This window comes from Nycticebus coucang, chromosome 10, assembly GCF_027406575.1.
Source record: "Nycticebus coucang isolate mNycCou1 chromosome 10, mNycCou1.pri, whole genome shotgun sequence".
NCBI classification, from domain to species: domain Eukaryota; kingdom Metazoa; phylum Chordata; class Mammalia; order Primates; family Lorisidae; genus Nycticebus; species Nycticebus coucang.
Genome location: NC_069789.1, coordinates 59,787,693 through 59,805,507, shown reverse-complemented (window position 1 = coordinate 59,805,507; position 17,815 = coordinate 59,787,693). Strand labels below are relative to the sequence as shown.

General features: G+C 50.0%; 1 protein-coding gene across 2 annotated transcripts in view; it reads right to left on the bottom strand.

Moving 5' to 3' along the window:
- The window catches only part of SYT2 (synaptotagmin 2), a 134,038-nt gene that overhangs the window by 40,909 nt on the left and 75,314 nt on the right, over positions 1-17,815 (bottom strand). The window contains exon 1 of one of the 2 annotated variants that reach the window (XM_053604157.1): positions 10,050-10,172. The exons of the other annotated variant lie outside the window; for it this stretch is intronic. The gene's annotated coding sequence lies outside the window, so the exon portion shown is untranslated. Of the gene's footprint in view, positions 1-10,049; positions 10,173-17,815 lie in introns of those variants that run through there. 2 annotated transcript variants of the gene reach the window in all.

Below are 17,815 nucleotides of genomic sequence, written 5' to 3'. Positions count from 1 at the left end.
AGTTTGATGAAAATATTTCAAATTCTATATAAAACCAGCACATTGTACCCCACGATTGCATTAATGTACACAGCTATGATTTAATTAAAAAAAAAAAAAACTTGCATAGGATGTAAGAGCGGGTTCGTTTATTCAAGCCTCTACTGATGAGGAAACCAAGGCCCATAAAGATAAATAACATCCCTTCTAAGTCAGTAAGAAAGCCAGAGCTAGAATCCAGAACTCGCGTTGCACACCCCCTGCCAGCCCTATTTCTTATTAAATGCCATGTTGGAAGCTTTATATTAATATATTGGGGAAACTGACCTAAGGTTCAAAGAGATGCAAAAGTCAGAGAAATGCAGGGTGTCTGGTCACTGTTGCAAGAGTCAACAAAAATGATTGGACATCTACTGTAGGCCAGGCTGGGAGCATTTCCAGACCTCTCACATAAACCTCACATATGGGAACACGGTGGTATAAGAACTAAGGGCCAGACTGCCAGGGTCCAAATCCTGGCTCTATTAGCCGAGTATCCTCTGACAATTTACTTGATGTCCTTCAAATGATGCTTCAATTTCCTCACTGTTGAGTGAGAATAATAATAGCACCTACCTTGTAGAGTATTGTGATAACTAAAGGAAAGAATCCATATAAAATATTTAGAATAGTCTCTAATAATATAAAGGTACCATTTAAAAATATGCATACCATCTGACCCAGCAATTCTAATCCTAGACATATATTCAAGAAATGGAAACATATGTCCTTAAAAAAACTCTTACACAAATGTTTATAGAAACATTATTCATAGGAGCTAGAAAGTGGAATCAACCAAAGGTCCATCAACTGATGAATGGATAAATTAAATGCAATATATTCATACAACAGAATGTTATTTGGCAATAAAAAGAAATAAAGTACTAACATATGATATATGGATGAACCTTGAAAGCATCATGTGAGTGGAAGAAGCCAGTTATAAAACACTGCATATTGTATGAGTTCATTTATATGAAATATACAGACAAAGCAATTATATAGATACAGAAAGTAGATTATTAGTTGGTTAGGACCAGAAGGAATGGAGAATAGGGAATTACTGTTAACGTATATGGAATTTTTGGGGAGGAGGGTGAAAAAAATGTTCTGAAATTAGATTGTGGTGATGGTTGCACAATTCTGTGAATATATTAAAAACTATTGAATTGCACACTTTAAGTGGGTAGATTGGTATGTTAATTATATCTCAGTAAAGTAAAAAATATGTATTTGTAAACATCTATAAATTATATAATTAGTATTATTAATCCCAATTTAGAGATGAGGCTCAGAGAGATTCAGGAATTTGTCCAAAGTCACAGGGCTAGTAGGTTGCAGGTTTTGGATCGTGTTTTGTTGAATTCCAAGTCCAGGGCTCTTTCCTGAAGCTTCTCATGGAGACAAGGTTTGCCCTTAAAAATCTTAGGGAAAGCCTGTATTCCCTGTCCCAGTAAGGACACTCAAGAAATTCCCCCTGCTATCCATCTAAACCAGGGGTCCTCAAACTAAGGCCTGCAGGCCAAATGCGGGTGTGATTGTATTTGTTCCCATTTTGCTTTTTTACTTTAAAATAAGATACGTGCCGTGTGCATAGGAATTTGTTCATAGTTGTTTTTTTTTTAAACTGTAGTCCGGCCCTCCAAAGGTCTGAGGGACAGTGAACTGGCCCCCTGTTTAAAAAGTTTGAGGACCCCTGATCTAAACGATTTCAGCTTGCCAGATATGATGTTCGGGGGGATTTAAGGTCAGGACCAAGGTCAAAGAACAACAGGGACCAGAAGGGAGCCCGACATTTCTAACCAATGCCAGATGCCTTCTTTAGAGAAGCCTGGGGAATAGGGCAGATAAAATATAACGGACTTCAAGCCATGAGGTCGTGGTTGACTTTGGGGGTGACCTTGGCCAAGCCACCTCATGTCTGGGGCTCTTGATAAAATGATATTCAGGAAGTGGTTCTGAAGATAGCTCCAGAGGCAGATTTATTTTTTATTTTTATTTATTTATTTTTTTGAGACAGAGTCTTACTATGTCGCCCTCAGTGCCGTGGCATCATAGCTCACAGCAACCTCCAATTCTTGGGCTTAAGCGATTCTCTTGCCTCAGCCTCCCAAGTAGCTGGGACTACAGGCGCCCACCACAACACCCAGCTATTTTTTGGTTGCAGTTGTCATTGTTGTTTAGCTGGGCCGGGCCGGGTTCAAACCCTCCAGCCTCAGTGTATGTGGCTGGCGTCCCACCCACTGAGCTATGGGCGCTGCCAAGAGGCAGATATTTCTAAGGCCTTGAGTATCTCTGAAATAAAGTAGCCTCCCCTCTCCACACTTATTCCTCCCTCCCAGGCATCATTTGATTGCTGGCTTGGGCATACACAGCCTGGTCACCCCCATGGTCCTTGACAAAGAATGCCAGGGCCAATATGAGGCCCTTGGCCTAATCATCAATCCAGTACTGGCAGAAGGTCAGGTTGGTTCTACCTCCCTCCCCGGGAAAGAAGAAGGGGAAGAAAGGGTCAGGGGTGCCACCAACCAGGCTCTTCGACTGACCTGTGGCACTGAGTAAATGCCCGACTTCTGACAGCCCCTCACCTGCCTTCCAGATAGCCTGGCAACGGGTGGGAGGAGGGAAAGGGCTCCCACTTTTGACAACTTGAGGAAGGCTTCACCTCACTCTGTCTAGGGCTCACGGCCAGGATGTCCCAGCTTGAAGGAAAGGTTCTGCCTCCCTGCTCACTGCTTATACAAACACAGACTGTGTTTAGACAGTGTTTAGACATTCTTATTCCCCTGCTAGGCAGCACTCAGAGATACAAAACCACCATCCTTTTTCCTGGGCAAATGAGGAAGAATAGAAAATGAAAGGGGCTAGATTTAGCCCAGAGGCACCCAGAGTCCAAGGGGCCTCAATGGGAGAGCAGCCCCCTGGGTTTGGTGCCAATTGTGCGATGCCCAACATGCCAGGGCCTCAGCCAGGAAACCCGTGTGTGCCACAGAGCAGGGGTGGGAAGAGGCCAACCTGTGCATCCATCAGGCCTGCTGGCTGCTTCAGACCATCACCCACCTCATTTGATGCCCAAGATATCTTGAAAAGGGTGAGAAAGACAGGCATCCTACTCCACATTTTCAAATGAGGAAAACTGAGGCCCAAAGATGAGAAGAAACTGCTTGCCTGGGGTCACGTGTGGTAACTTAATGGCAAATTCACCAAATTCTAGATCCTTCTCATCAAATCCAGTCATATCCCTGTCCCACCCCACTCTCTGCTCTGCTGCTATGTTTCTCTATCCATAAACTGTCCCTGTCAGTTTTAAGAAACACCATAATAGAAGTTTTATGTCACTTTATAGCTAAATCTTTATAGCACCACATGTTAGGTACTTATTATTCTTAGAGCTATCTGTAAATATTAACACATTAACACATTAATCCTCAACCTTACCGCAACAAGCTATTTTATTTCCATTTAACAGATGAGGAAACTGAGGGAACAAGTGTTTCAATAACTTGGCCAAAGTCTTACAGCTAAAAAAAACTGGAGGAGCTGGGATTTGAACCCAGGAACCCTGCCCTGGCATCTAAGGTCTTAACCACTGCACAACAGTGCCAAGCACCTACAAAGTACAAGGCTCCACATGTTCTAAATCCCACCAAAAGATGGGCAAGGGTCGCACAGTCGCTCAGAGTCTGCTCGACATGGAGCATGGATAAAACAGCAATGACAACTGCAACAACAACAATAACAAAAAAGCCAAGCACTGTGGCGGGGGCCTGTGGTCCCAGCTACTCGGGAGGCTGAGGCAAGAGAATCACTTAAGCCCAAGAGTTGGAGGTTGCTGTGAGCTGTGATGCCACAGCACTCTACTGAGGGCGACAAAATGAGAATTTGTCTCAAAAAAAAAAAAAAAAAATGGAGCATGGATGTAGGAAGATCATTTATGTCCGGGAGCAGAGCTGTGCTCTTGCCCAGGTGCCATGTGCTGGGGGGCGGAGATGGGGACAAGCTGCAATCTGGCCCTGAGCAGCCGGCTGCCCTCAAATCCTGGCCCAGCCAAGCAGTTGGGGGTAGGCTGATGGCAGGCTTGGAACTGGCAGATTCTACCATGAGCAGCAGCTTTGAGAGACTCTCCTGCTGGCAGCTTATAGGTAGGAGCTGCAATATCTCTCCTTGCTGCAGGGCTGACTGGGCTGCGGCCAGGACGAGGGCCTTCCTTCTCCTCTTCACTCTCTGCCCCTCTCTCAGTCACTCAGCCAAACTTCTCCAAACCCTCGGAGGGGGAAAAACTGAGGGCTTGGGAGGTCACTCTGGCTATCTAGTCTCTAAGGACTACCAGCCCTGATGATCACTGTGGCGGCTATGGGATGAGATTTATTTTTGGGTGGCAGCGCTGACCTCCAGAAATGTCACTGTGGCCCCTTCAGGGACAGGTAACATCACTGGCTCATTCTCAAGAGAGTAAGTGAGCTCAGTAGATCAACGCCCTTAGTCGTCCACCTAGAGTATTCACCAAGAGCAGGTGATTCCCCTGGTAGGAAGTTCTTCCTTGTACCTCACATGAGCTCTTCCTGCTGAAGGATAGCTTCTGCTTCCAAATGCACCCTTGGCTGAATTGCTAAAATGCTGTTCCAAGAGCAATGCAGCAATCACAAGAGCCATTAAAGCAGCTGGCAGCCACTACAGGGTTCAAGAATCTCATTTCAGTTGGGTAAAGGCTGTGGGCTTTGACTCTCCTTCCCCTAGCCCCTCTCTAATCTCAGGACACAAAGAAAAAAGGAGCAGGATGCAAAGAAGAAAAGTAGAAAGATAACAAAACAAAGGCAGAAAATAAAAATTCTTCCCAGCTTCTACTGACTTGCCAAGGACTTTTTCCACATCTTTCCCTGTGTTTGGGGGCCCAGATAAGGAAGCGAGCCCTTATCCCCAGCTTGGGCATACACAGCCTGGTCCCAGCTTCTGCAGCTTCCACAGCTTCTGCTTGAGACCCACTCAATGAACCATCTATTCTAAAGCCTTTCTGCAAAAGCTTTAAGTCCTATTTCTCCAAGGAGTGAAGCTGGAGAGGTGTCAGCTCCAAACAATAAGGGAAATTATCCTCCTCAGGGAGCAGGGCTTGGGGAAGATGGTGTGGTCCAAAGGGGCCAGATGCACTCTGAGAAACAAAGGGTTATTTAATGCGGAAAATCCAAAGGCTCCTTTAAAAGTCAAGTGCTTACCCCGAGGCCCTACATTCTGCAGCCTTCCTTTTCGGAATCACTCCCGCAAAGCCTTCCTCACGCTCCCTACCCTGCCCCATCCCAAGTCAGACTTAATTCCTGTCCTTTGCCACTGGGCAAATATTGACTTTCCTTCACTCATCATTGCCAGTGGAACTGAGACCAAGAGGGCTGGCTATTGTGTCCTTCCTCTTGGAGAGCAGGGCAGGCTGTCAGCCTAAACGGCTCAGAACAGGGGCCAACTGAGACAGGCCAAGAAAGAAAAGCATGGCCTCGGAAGTAATACTTCTGTCTTTTGGTCTTTTGTGTTGTCTTTCTGTTCTCCCTCCCTTTCCCAAGTCCATGTGGGTTTATTTTTTCGCATTCTGGCTATCCTGCTGCCACGTCTGACCCAAGAGACACTGTACGGTGTAGCTGGTATAACTGATAAAACTCTGGCCTGGGTCTCTGACATCAGGTAACTTAGTGCTGGTCCTTTAATTTTCTTGGGCCTCTGTCTTCTAATCTGCACAATGGGAATGAATGTTGTACTCAGTGATCTCAGTGAGTAGATGAAGAAGTCTCTTCCTGCTAGGACCCATGTCCTTCCTGCTGCAGTCAAAGCATTTTACCCTGTGTCTGATTTTAGAAGAGATGGTGCTTAACAGGGAGGAAGAAAAGACTGTGACTGTGCTGAGTCACAGGGGTCAGCATAGCTCCACTGCTGGTGCTAACATGCTGTGTGATGCTGGGCAAGGTTCTCCCCCTAAGCCTCAGTTTCCCCATAATCAAAACCACAGGACTGGATGAGATAATGCTTGGGGTGCCCTTTCCAGTGTTTCATTCTATATGGTTCTACTCATTGAACACACCCCTGTGGATGGTGATCCCCTAATTCCTTCAGCCTATTCTCTAAGACTTCATGTCACAGCCCTTTCCTCATGACTAATCTTGAATGGAAGGATGTCACACCTCTGGCATATGTGCCCTCATCACCAGGAGCTTTCTGTTAAGCTCCATGATTCTCTGAGAAAGATTCACGTTGGCCCACGGGCTCTGTGACCGAACTCTTCCTCTCCCCAGGCCCTGTGACAAGGATCAGAGGAGCATGAAAACTCCCAGAGACTGCAGCCAACACACAGCAGGAGAAAAACTTAAGAAACTAAGGCATTTTCTTGGGATCCAGTGCATAGTAACAACTGCAGGACTATGAGTTGTGTGTTTACCCTTCCTCTGTCCTGAGCCCCCTCTGTGATGACACAGAACCTCAAAGCCCATTCCTTGTGCACCAGCCAACATCACACTAGGGACTTTCCATTTTCCAGGTGTTTATATAAATTATTCCCATGTGATCTTCCTAAGAACCCTAAGAAGTAGATGATATTCCCATTTCATAGATGAGTTAACTGAGGCTCAGAAAGATGAAGTGATTTGCCTAAATTTACACAGCTATTAGGATGGGAATCTGGATATCTCTGTCTGCAAAGTCTTTGCTTTTAACCACCAGCACTTGTACTTAGATGTCATCACCTCTCCCCAGACTGAGTCACAAGATGAGAACTGAGGGGTAGTGAAGGGCAATGAACTCCAGATGCCAGAAAGACTCCAACAAACTTCCCACCCCACCCAGCCTCAGCAGAGACAGACCCAGCAGCACTGTGGCACAACAGGACCAGAAAGGCTTTGATTCCTCTGAACCAACCTTCCACTACACACTGAGGAAACTGAGGCCCAGAAGAGGGTGGGACTTGCCTACGGTCACACAGTGAGTCCGGAGTAAACCCAAGACCCAGCCTTGCCACCCCTCTATACCAGCCCCCCAGCACACCCCATTTGGTCTGAATCTGACATCCTGGGATCCTGGGAGTCCCCCCAAACCACCCCCAAAGCTGGACCAGTCCTTTTGCCAATCCTTCCACACCACCTCTAGGAGTAGACATGCCTTCGGCCACTCACTCCAGGGAAATCCAGTCTTACCCCTCCCTGGCCTTCAGTTGGCTCATTCCTGGAAGGTTCGGGGAATGGAGTATAAGGCCCATTTTGTCATAACCACAGAGAGGAGCGGAGGTGTAGCAGAGAGTGGGGAAGGGAGAACTAGACGGAAATAGGTGTGAGCTTGTGGAAAAGTCAAGCAAGCTCTTTGTCATGAAGTTTCTACTTGCAGACTGGTTCTAATGGTCAGAGGGAAAGAGACAGAGAAACTCAGTACTGCCAGTCCCATTCTGTAGGGAAGCTTTGGAAACTGTGGGGGAGATCACTCTGTGAGTCCAGTCTTTCTCCACTCCCCACAGCCACTGCTCACAGCCGCCCTGCTCCCTGCTGGCTACAGGGTTTATATTATTGTTGTTAACAACAGCAACCAGTCATTGGGGACTTAGAGGGCTCAGTGCTGAACTAGGCATTTTACATATGTTTCTTGTTTAATCCTCACAACAACTGTAAAATACCAACCCTATTATCATTTTACTTTGACTATTGAGCAACTGAAGCTCAAAGATATAAAGTAACTTGCTCAAGGTCACATAGCTAATAACTAGTAGAGCCAGGCTCTCTCGAAGACTCCAAGGACGTGCAGGGCTTCGAAATGGCTCCAGGCGGCGCCTATAGCTCAGTGGGTAGGGCACCGACCACATACACCAAGGCTGGCAGATTTGAACCCGGCCTGGCTCAGCTAAACAACAATGACAACTGCAACAACAACAAAACAATAGCCAGGCGTTGTGACAGGAGCCTGTAGTCCCAGCTACTTGGGAGACTGAGGCAAGAGAATCGCTTAAGCCCAAGAGTTTGAGGTTGCTGTGAGCTGTGACGCCATACAACTCCACCCAGGGCAACAGCTTGAGACTGTCTCAAAAAAAAAAAAAAGAAAAGAAAGAAAGAAAGAAAATGGCCCTATTCATACACAGTATTTTTTCTCAAGTTGTCTAGACTCTGGAGACAGAAAGGCACTTGGAATTCCTGGAGACTATCGCTCCCATCACCCAGTTAAGCCCACTTCCTGCTGGTCAGGCACCAGCCCAGAACTTCAGGGACAGAATTTCTGGGTTTGAGGACCTTGAGAAGTTATCAGTTCAATCTTGTCAATGTACAGGTGAGGAAAGCAAGAAAGGGGCTTGCCCAAGGTTACAGAAGGTCACACAAATTGGAGGCAGAGCCTGTAAATTAAACTCAGCTCTCCTGTCTTAAACCAAGGCTTTTCCACAACACTGTAACACTCAATAAGAAGCTATTGTTTCATCTCGACTGACCACAGAACCAGAGCCACCCCAAGAAGGAGTTGGATTAGACTTTCCTAAAGCAAAAGGCTAGTAGGGTGCTGTAGGCTCTAGTGGCTATTCTTTCCAGTCATCCTTATCAGAGGTGGACTGCAGCCCAGCCTGCAGGGGTCTCCTATCTGTTGCCGGGGACCCTGCAGGGAAGAGGGCAGGGAAGGCTCTGCCCTCTGCAAAGAGAATGTGAAGTGCTAAAAAGCTGGGTTCTCACCACCTCCCCACTACCGGGCAAGATGATGGATGAGTAGGCTGAGAGTCTCACAGCCCTGTTACTTTGGAGGCGAAGGTGGGTGCAGGAGGATGTTGGAGCTACAGTCCTCCTAGAGGCCAGGTCACCCTACCCAACTGCACCCCACCTTCATCCCTTCAGTTAACCTCACTTGCAGAGATAGGGATTAGGAGAGACCTCAAATGCCATGAAATCCACACCCCCATTTTCCAGATGAAGATTCAGAGGTTCAGAGGAGGAAAGTAAACAGCCCAAGGTCATAGGACAGGTCGGAATGGAAGCTTTCTGACTTTCCCTGGAGCACTGGGTTCAGAGATCCAAATTGCCACCTCCCTCCCTCCCCCGGAAGTGAGAGCTGAGCTCGCTGAAGAAAGCCCAGCGATCAAAGGAGGTGAATTCCCAGGCGCAGAGAGCTCGGGCAGGCGAGCCCAGGACCTTATTCACCCGAAAACCCTCCCCAACTTCGTCCCCATTACTGTTTGGGGCACCACGCGTCTCCACCATCCTGGGATTCAGAGAGGTGCGGCAGCTTGTCCAAGGTCACACAGCAAACTGAGTAGGGCATTCTTTCCTACAGCCCAGTTGCCCTTTTCCCACCCCCACTTGGGTCTCTCTAAGCTCTGCCGCTTGCCAGGATCTTTGGGGTCTCGCGTCTGCCAATGCACAGAGCCACACCGCGTGTTGGGCGTATGAAAAAGTTCCGGGGAGAGGAAGGGGAGGAAAACGCGGCCGCGCATCCCAGCCCCGGACGGCTGCGGCAGGGAGCGGAAGGGCAGCCAGTACCCCCAGCGCGCCCGGCTCTGCGCCAGGGGGCTCCCGAGCTCCAAGCGCGCGGGCTCCCGCAGCTCGTCCTCACTGCGGCGTGGGCGGTGGGGTCCCACGCACCCAGCACTGCACACCCACTCCATCCACCCTCCTCCGCGTCCCTTCCCATGTTTCTCAACCGCAAGAGCTCTAGCTTCCCCACTAGTGCCCTGGTCCCAGCGCGGAAGCCCAGCTGCCTCCAACATCTTCTCCTCAGGCCCATCCCGGGCTCCCCGCGAGGAGAAACAGGTCGAGGGCCAGAGGTTCCCGGGATAATTCAGGGCACCTCCCCTGGGACTAAACTGGTAATTCCGACGCAAGTGGCTCTGGATTCCAGTCCCCCACCACGGGCTCGGTCCTGCACTTAGTTGATCCCGCCGGGAGCGCCAAGCCCCGAAAGTCAGAGTGTGCCAGTTTGGCGCCCCGCGTATGCCCGCGCCCCAGGGCCCAGGGGCGGCCACCGTGGGTGTCCGCACGGCTTCGCTCAAGACTTAAGGATGGCCTCGCTGGGTGCTCCGGCTCGGGGCTTCCTCTTACCCGAGGACGTTCCAGGCGCGGTTAGTCCTGAACTCGCAGAGGCGGCCGGGGTCCCGAAGTCGGGGTCCCTTCTTTTCACTTGCCGGCCGGGCCGGCCGCTGCGGCTCTGCTCCCGCCCGCTGGCTCCCTCGCTCGCTCTTCTCTCTCTCCCTCTCTCTCCCTCTCTCTCTCTCTCTCTGCAGTAGTAACAACCTGATCCCGCTTCCCCCGCCCGCCAATTAAGATGCTCCTCACATCAGCTAGCACACAGCGCGTGCCGGTGGAGGGCGATCCCCCCAGCAACGCGGGGCCCCCGCCCCAGGCAATCCCCGCCGCGAGAGGCCACCCCTGCGCGCCCCACCCCCCTTCTCCAGTCCGGACGCCCAGCGGGTGGGGAGAGATGAGTGATGGGACTGGGAAGGTGGGTGTGCAGAAAGGACTTAGGGTGAGGGGAGAGGGGCTTAACCTGGCCCCGCGCTACAGAAGTTGGGGGCGGCCAGGGCCACCTTCGCGCCTCCGGAGGCCCTCGAGGCTCCCTAGGCAGAGCCGAGGCGTCTCCGCCCGCTCGGTGCCCTCCTGCGACACTCCCCACACGGCCCCGCCACCTACAAGCTAGAAGAGCCTGGGATTGGCTGGGGGAGGGGAACATCCCTGGGACACCCCAACTAGCCGGGGTGAGGGTGGGAGAAAAACGGTTTGCTTCAGGGGCTGTGGAAGAAGGTTTTCAGGAGTCGAGGGAGAACAGAAAAGGGATGAAACCAAAGGCAGATCCTGGAGGGGAAGGGGAAGTTGGGGTGCTAGGCTCGGACAGCCTGCAGTCCCCACAGCGGTCTTTCTGAGAGGGTGGAGTCAGGACTGGTGCCCTCCACTGGGGGTGGGGTGCGGTGTCTGCTGTCACAGGACCTGTGCTTGCTCCCAGATCAGAGGGAACCCACCAAAAGGGCTCTGCCAGCGCAGGCACCTCCCACCTGCCACGCTCTTCTTTCTCCCTGGTGGGGAAGGAGAGGCCTCAGCTCTGGTTACTGGACGACCAGGAGTGGGAGGGAGGACAGGAAGCCAGGGTCCCTGGCCCTCCTATGCCTCAGTTTCACCCTGTGCCTAATCCTCAGCCCCCAACACCTACCAAGAGCTCAGGACCCCAGCTGGCAGGTGATTCCACCCAACTTTGCCGTCTGCCCTCAGTCTCCCCTTCACCCTCAATGGCAGCCCCTTTTAGTCTGCCTTCTGTTCTGCATACTCAGAATCATGAATCAAGTTTGGGGACTGACCCAGAAGTGACATTCTACACCCCCCCCAAAAAAAATCTTGTGTGTATGTATGTTGAGGGGACTCAGGGCATTCCAGGACTTCTCATCCCCCAGAGTCTGAGAAATCCAGGAAAATCCCAGTATCTTCTGCGAATCCTCCTCTCCCTCCCCTCTTCCCAGCGTCCCCAGCCCCACGACTCTACATCACTCCAGAAGCCTGGCCACTGCAATGCTGCAGCACCCACTGCTCCTTGCTGGGCTGGAGCCTCTCTTTAGAACAGCAGCAGCTGGCTAGTCACAGACCCTAGGCTGCAGAAAAGCTGATTTGGGGATTCCTGGCTGCACGCCCTGTGAGGGTGTGTGTGCCTGTGCCCCTCGGCACTGGGAGGGGTGTGTGCACATGTTTGCGTGGGGGCTCAGGTGGAGGTCTGATGCCTGAGGCTCTCCAGTCAGCCCTGCTGACCCCTCACCATTCTTCAGATGAAAGAGGGTCAAGGACTCAAGCTCAGATGCTCAGCAGCAGGGCACCAGGAATTCACCCCCCACACACACACACACATCCCTGAACTGCTACAACCTGCCCCACTCCCAGCCCTACTGCTGGTCTTCCACACTGAGAAGACCTGTCACCTGAGAGGGGAGCTCAGGCTGAAGAACAGTAACTGGCTGCTCCTTTTCTATTTTGTGCTTCACTTTAGAAATCTCTAGGAGGGAGGAGGAAAAGGCTGAAAATTCAGCAGGCTGGATTCACGTTAGATTTTGGAATTTCCTCCTGCTAAGGGTCTGGGACACCACCCAGCATGACAGACAAAGCTCGCAGCTTACTGATTAGAATGTGTTGCAGCTTGGTCAGGCACATGCCTGTAATACTAGCACTCTGGGATGCCAAGGTGGGTAGATTGCTTGAGCTCAGGAGTTCGAGACCAGCCTAAGCAACAGTGAGACCCCGTCTTTACTAAAAAAATAAAATTAGTCGGCGCGTTGTGGTGGTGAATGCCTGTATCCCAGCTACTTACTCGGAAGCTGAGACAAGAGGATTGTTTGAGCCTATGAGTTTGAGGTTACTAAGAGCTATGACACCAGAGTGGCAGTGATAGAGTGAAAAAAAAAAAAAGAATGTGGTGCTGCTTGGATGCAGGGGGATGGATGAAATGATCCCATGATTCCATCTGATAAAATAGATCAAAAAATGACCAGGCCTTACTCAAAGCTACTTCCAGTAAAATAGGGTCTAATTCCAGAAAATAAAGCATTTTTGTCTGCTCCTTCTGAAAACACCTGTGTTTAATGTATATGCTGCCTCCAGTGTGCCCTTTCCTTTGCGGGGGAGGGAGGCGGAGAAAGGAATTTTTTTTTCTTAGACAGACTCTCCCTATGTCACCCTTGGTAGAATGCCGTGTCACAGCTCACAGCAACCTCAAACTCTTTGGCTTAAGTGATTCTCTTGCCTCAGCCTCCAAGTAGCTGGGACTGCAAGGTGCCTGCCACAACGGCCAGCTATTTTGTTGTTGTTGTTGTTGTTTAGTAGGCCTGGACTGGGTTTGAACCCACCAGCCCTGGTGTATGTGGCTGGCACCCTAACCACTGAGCTATAGGTGCCAAGCTGAGAAAAGAATTCTGATAGCATGTAGTAGGATCAGGCAAGGGCTGGGTCAAGGTAGGGAAGGATGAGAATGTTGTGGGTCCCTTGAGAAAAGGTAGCTATGTGTCACTCAGAGCCCTTCAGATCCTAGAGCAGGCGTCCTCAAACTTTTTAAACAGGGGGCCAATTCACTGTCCCTCAGACCGTTGGAGGGCAGGACTACAGTTAAAAAAAAAAAACAAACTACGAACAAATTCCTATGCACACCGCACATACCTTATTTTGAAGTAGAAAACAAAACGGGAACAAATACAATTCACACCGTTTCGTGTGGCCCGCGGGCCGCAGTTTGAGGACGCCTGTCCTAGAGGATCCCTCCCTAATAGGGGTGATAACAACTGCCTTATAGTCCGAATTTCACTTGATTCCCATAAATATTCCCAGGAGGTAGCAGGACAAGGAAGGAACAATTCTTCACCCACCAAGGTCCTACGGTGGGTTTGGTACACAGGGTACAGGATGCTGCTGGGTTCCTGGGTTACTTGGGCTGCATGCACTGCAGTTCACTCTCCTCCCCAGGGACCCTCATGTCCTGGTTGCCCTGCTATCCTGTCCTCTCCTTGCAGACTTCCTGCACCAGTGTCTCTAGATGTGGCCCCTTCCCACCCTCCAGCATCCCCCGGCACTGCCCACTCCCTCACCCTCAGTACCGCAGCTGCCCTGGTTGCCGTGCAGGTCCTGGAAGGGCCCTGCTCCTCCCTGCCGTGGAGCCTGTGTGCGTGCTGTCCTCCTCATGAACAGCACTGTCCTCTCTGCCCCCCTTCACCATGCCAGCTCCCTTTCATTCTGCCAGTCTTAATTCCCTGACCTGTCTCTCGGATGTGTCCTGTGCTTCTCCACCTCAGCCCTTGTCACCCTTGTCCTTTTTTGTTCTTGTCTTCGCCCCCAACTAGACTGCAAGGCCAGGAGGGTAAGGCGGCCCAGCTTATCTAGCCTGCCGGCTCAGAGCAGGTGCTCAAAAAACCCCTCAGTGGTTATGAAGAGCCCCCTCTGCCTCATGTATCCGGTGTGACCTCAGGCAAATTACATTACCTCTCCAAGCCTCAGCTTTCTCACCTGCAACGTGAGGGTTTTAAATATAAAATAGGGCTACTGTGAGGATTAAAGGGACGAGGTATGTAAAGAGATGAACACAGCACCATCCTTGGCATAGCAGTGTTAGCTCCTGCTGTAAAGAAAGAAGAGTTGAAGGAATAAGATTGAGCATGTTCCTCCACTCTCCGCCTCCTCCCTGGGGAACTAACTATACCTCTTCTCCTCATTCTCCAACTTTCTCCCTTCCTCTGGCCTCCCTCACTCAGTGTCTCCTGAAATCCCAACTTCTCCCTTTAGGCTTCCCAGATACAGTGGGTGGCAGCACAGCAGGAGCTTCCTCCCCACCAATACCCTGCCTCTCCAGTTCACACCAGGTACAGGCTCTCTGCACTGTCCCTGGGGTGGCCGCGGGTATCAGCACAAACCAACCCCAGGCTTGGAGCCACAGTGGCAGGCATTGGTAGAGCCAGAGGTGCCCAGGGTAGGGGCTGGGGGGCTTCAGCCTCCTTCATGGTCTCTATCGGCATCCCCCCAAAAGTCATCTCTAAATAAGTCTACAGACTAAAACAAAGCCCTCTCACCTTCCTTCCAGTGATACCGCAACTCCTAAGTCCCCCCGAGAGAGAAATTCTGGAGCTGCCCTCAAACTCCCAGCACTAATCGAAGGACCTGGAGGATCAGGCTTCTTTACCCATATGTTTCCAGGGTTCGTGGATGGGCCATGTTATGGACAAGTGCCTCAGAAGGGACTCTGAGTCTCCTGGGCTGGCTTCCTCTTGCTGTTCAGATGTCCTTCATTCTATCTGGTGAAGGCTGCTGCTTAGAAGGCAGACAGTCCCTTCCCTGTGAGCACCCCCCACAGCTGGTGCCCTGCAAAAGTAGCTGAAGTTGCCTTGCTGCAAACCATCTCCCCCACCACCACCAGGCCTCCAGCTGAGTAAGCAGTGAGGAAGAAGAAAGGGAGGGGAGAGAAGAGGGTACTTGAAAAGCTGGAACTACAGTTCTTCACCTTGTTGAGTTTTGTCCCCACTTCAGACCTGCCCAGACAAAATAATGGCTCTCAGTTCTTCCCTTCCAGAAATGCAGCAATTGGATTTCTGCAAGTAGCTTTTAAATGCTGCTGTCACCATCATGACCATCACTAGTGCTAAAGGAGACCTTCTTCCTCCTCTTCCTCCCCCTAGTCACTGAGCACCAGAACAGGAGCTCTGGTGCTTACATGGAGCCATAAGATGGACACTCACTGGGTCTCAACAGCAGTCCTGAGCATCAGCATGAACGCCATGTGGTTAAAATACAGGCTCTGAAGCCAGACTGCAGAGGATGAATCCTGGCTCTGCTACTCAGCAGCTGTGTGACCTTGTGCAAGTTACTTAACCTCTCTGTGCCTCATCTCTAAAATGGGAACAGCAGTAGAATTTACTTCATACAATTATTGTGAATATTATATGCGTTAATACATGTAAAAAATACTTAGTCATTGTTTTTACATTATCTCTACTTTGCAGATGAGGAAACTGACACAGATAGTAAGTCCTTATTTAGTACCTACTATGTGCTAGGCAGTTTATATATGTTGTGGGCGGGCAAGGAGCCCAAGATGGGCTGCCACTGAGACTCACATGCATACTTCAAATTTGAGGAGTCTGCCGACATCCCTCTTCTGGAGTATGTATTTGCATCCACTGTTTTGCGGGCTAAAGAGTAGTACCCTGAGGAAAAACTTGAACTATGTCCACAACTGGGCACAGGCCAATATATAGATGTCTTTGGCAATCATTAAATAGGGGTTCCTGATAGAGAAATTGTCAAAGAAAGAATACAGCTGACAAAACAAGTCAGACTCCACAACAGGGCTTAAGGGTCAGAGGGAGAGAACCTCCAGGTTGGGTAGAGTGGCTGGCACTTGACCTTGTCTGATCTGGCGATCCTCGGAAGACAAATGGCTGTGTACAAACTCAAAGAGCTGTCTCTAGAGCTAGCTCACTAAATCTAATACTTCAAGGCCCCAGCAACCCTGCTGTGAGACTCTGCCTCTCCAATGATCATATCACCCAGGGACAGACTGTTCTCATTCTCTCTGTGAAAGAGACTGCTGAGCTGTTGAGGCTGCAAAAGACTGAAAGCCTTGATGGATGGGCAAATCAGCAGGAGGAGCCAGCCCGGGTGTCAGAGGCCACACTGAGCAATTCTTTTGCAGTTTTTGGCCCGGGCTGGGTTTGAACCCTCCACGCCTGGCATATGGGGCCAACACCCTACTCTTTGAGCCACAGGCGCCGCCCTCACACTGAGCAATTTCTGACAGTGGTTTTGCCAGGGGAACTTGAGACACTGAAACTAGTAGCAAGTGGTGGCCCAGACCAGTGTGACAGCATGTAAGAACATATGCCGGGGTGAAGCAGATTTGGGGGAGACTAGATTTCCAGCAAGAGCAAGTAGGTGTTTGGAACTAATGAGATTTAAGCATTGAGATGATGATATTGATAATGACAGTAACAAGGGTGATAGGAAGCATAGATTGATGCTTACAGTGTGCCAGGTTCTATTTTAAGTATTTTGTTTTTTAGAAACAGGGTCTTGCTCTGTCACCCAGACTGCGCAATCATAGCTTACTGCAGCCTTGAACTCTTGGGCTTGAAGGATCCTTCTGTCTCAGCCTCCCCAAGTAGCTGGGACAACAGGCACACGCCACCATGCCTAGTCTCACTATATTGCCTAGGCTGGTCTCAAACTCCTAGCCTCAAGTGATCCTCCTAAAGTGCTGGGATTACATTGTGAGCCCCTGTGCCCAGCCCTTATTTTAAGTACTTAACATCAATTTATTTGCATAATACTTCAAACAGCCCTGAGAAAGGATTATTCTTATTCCCATTTTACAGATGGAAAAACTAAGATAAAGAGAGCTAAAATAACCTGCCCAAAGCTACAGAGTTGGAAAATGGAAGGTACAGGGCTTGAACTCAGTAGTTTGCTCCTAAGGCCACACTCTAAATCCTTCTGTCATATGCCTTGCCAATAAAGATCAACTGTCCTCATTCCTTAACAATAGGCTGGACAAAGTTGAAGACCCTGAGCTCCTAATACACATAATTATCTTATGAAGTTGGTGTTCGTCCCCATTTCACAGCTGAGAAAACTAAGACTCAGAAATGCAATTGACTTGCCGAATGGCACGTGGCCGGATTCAAGCCCTGATGTGTGGGGGCTCTAAAACCCATAAACCTCTGGGAGTGCTGTGACTTGCCCAAGACAACATGGCTTACTTCAGGCTCTTCCAGGCTGCTATAAATCCAGTGGCAATCTTCATGCACAAAGCACAGATCATCTCCCGTTCCCCCATAAGGGCTTTCGCGGGATGTGGGCAATAATTCCAAATTCTCTCTAGACTTAAACCAGACACATGTTTGGCAGAGGACGCCTGAAGAGGAAAAGGGTATTAGGGCTGGGTTCAGAGGATCTTCCCAGAGAATAAAAGAAGACGAAATAATCAACCCCCTATCCGTAGGTGTGTAAACTGCAGTCTGAGGAACACTATTTACCTGGGTGAACCTCGTGTTCCAGCTCAGTTTGCCCACATGTGGGCAGGGTTTCTAGCCTGCCTGAAATGACCACCAAAAATAGCCAAGCGTTGTGGCAGGCGCCTGTAGTCCCAGCTACTTGGGACACTGAGGCAAGAGAATCACTTAAGCCCAAGAGTCAGAGGTTGCTGTGAGTTGCTGTGAGCTATGATGCTAGGGCACTCTACCTAGGGCAACAGAGTGAGAAAGGAAGGAAGGGAGGGAGGGAAACTCCATGATGGGCGAGCAACTGCATGTGGGAGTGAGGAAGAGAGACAAGTCAAGGAAGATTTCGGGGTTTCTGCC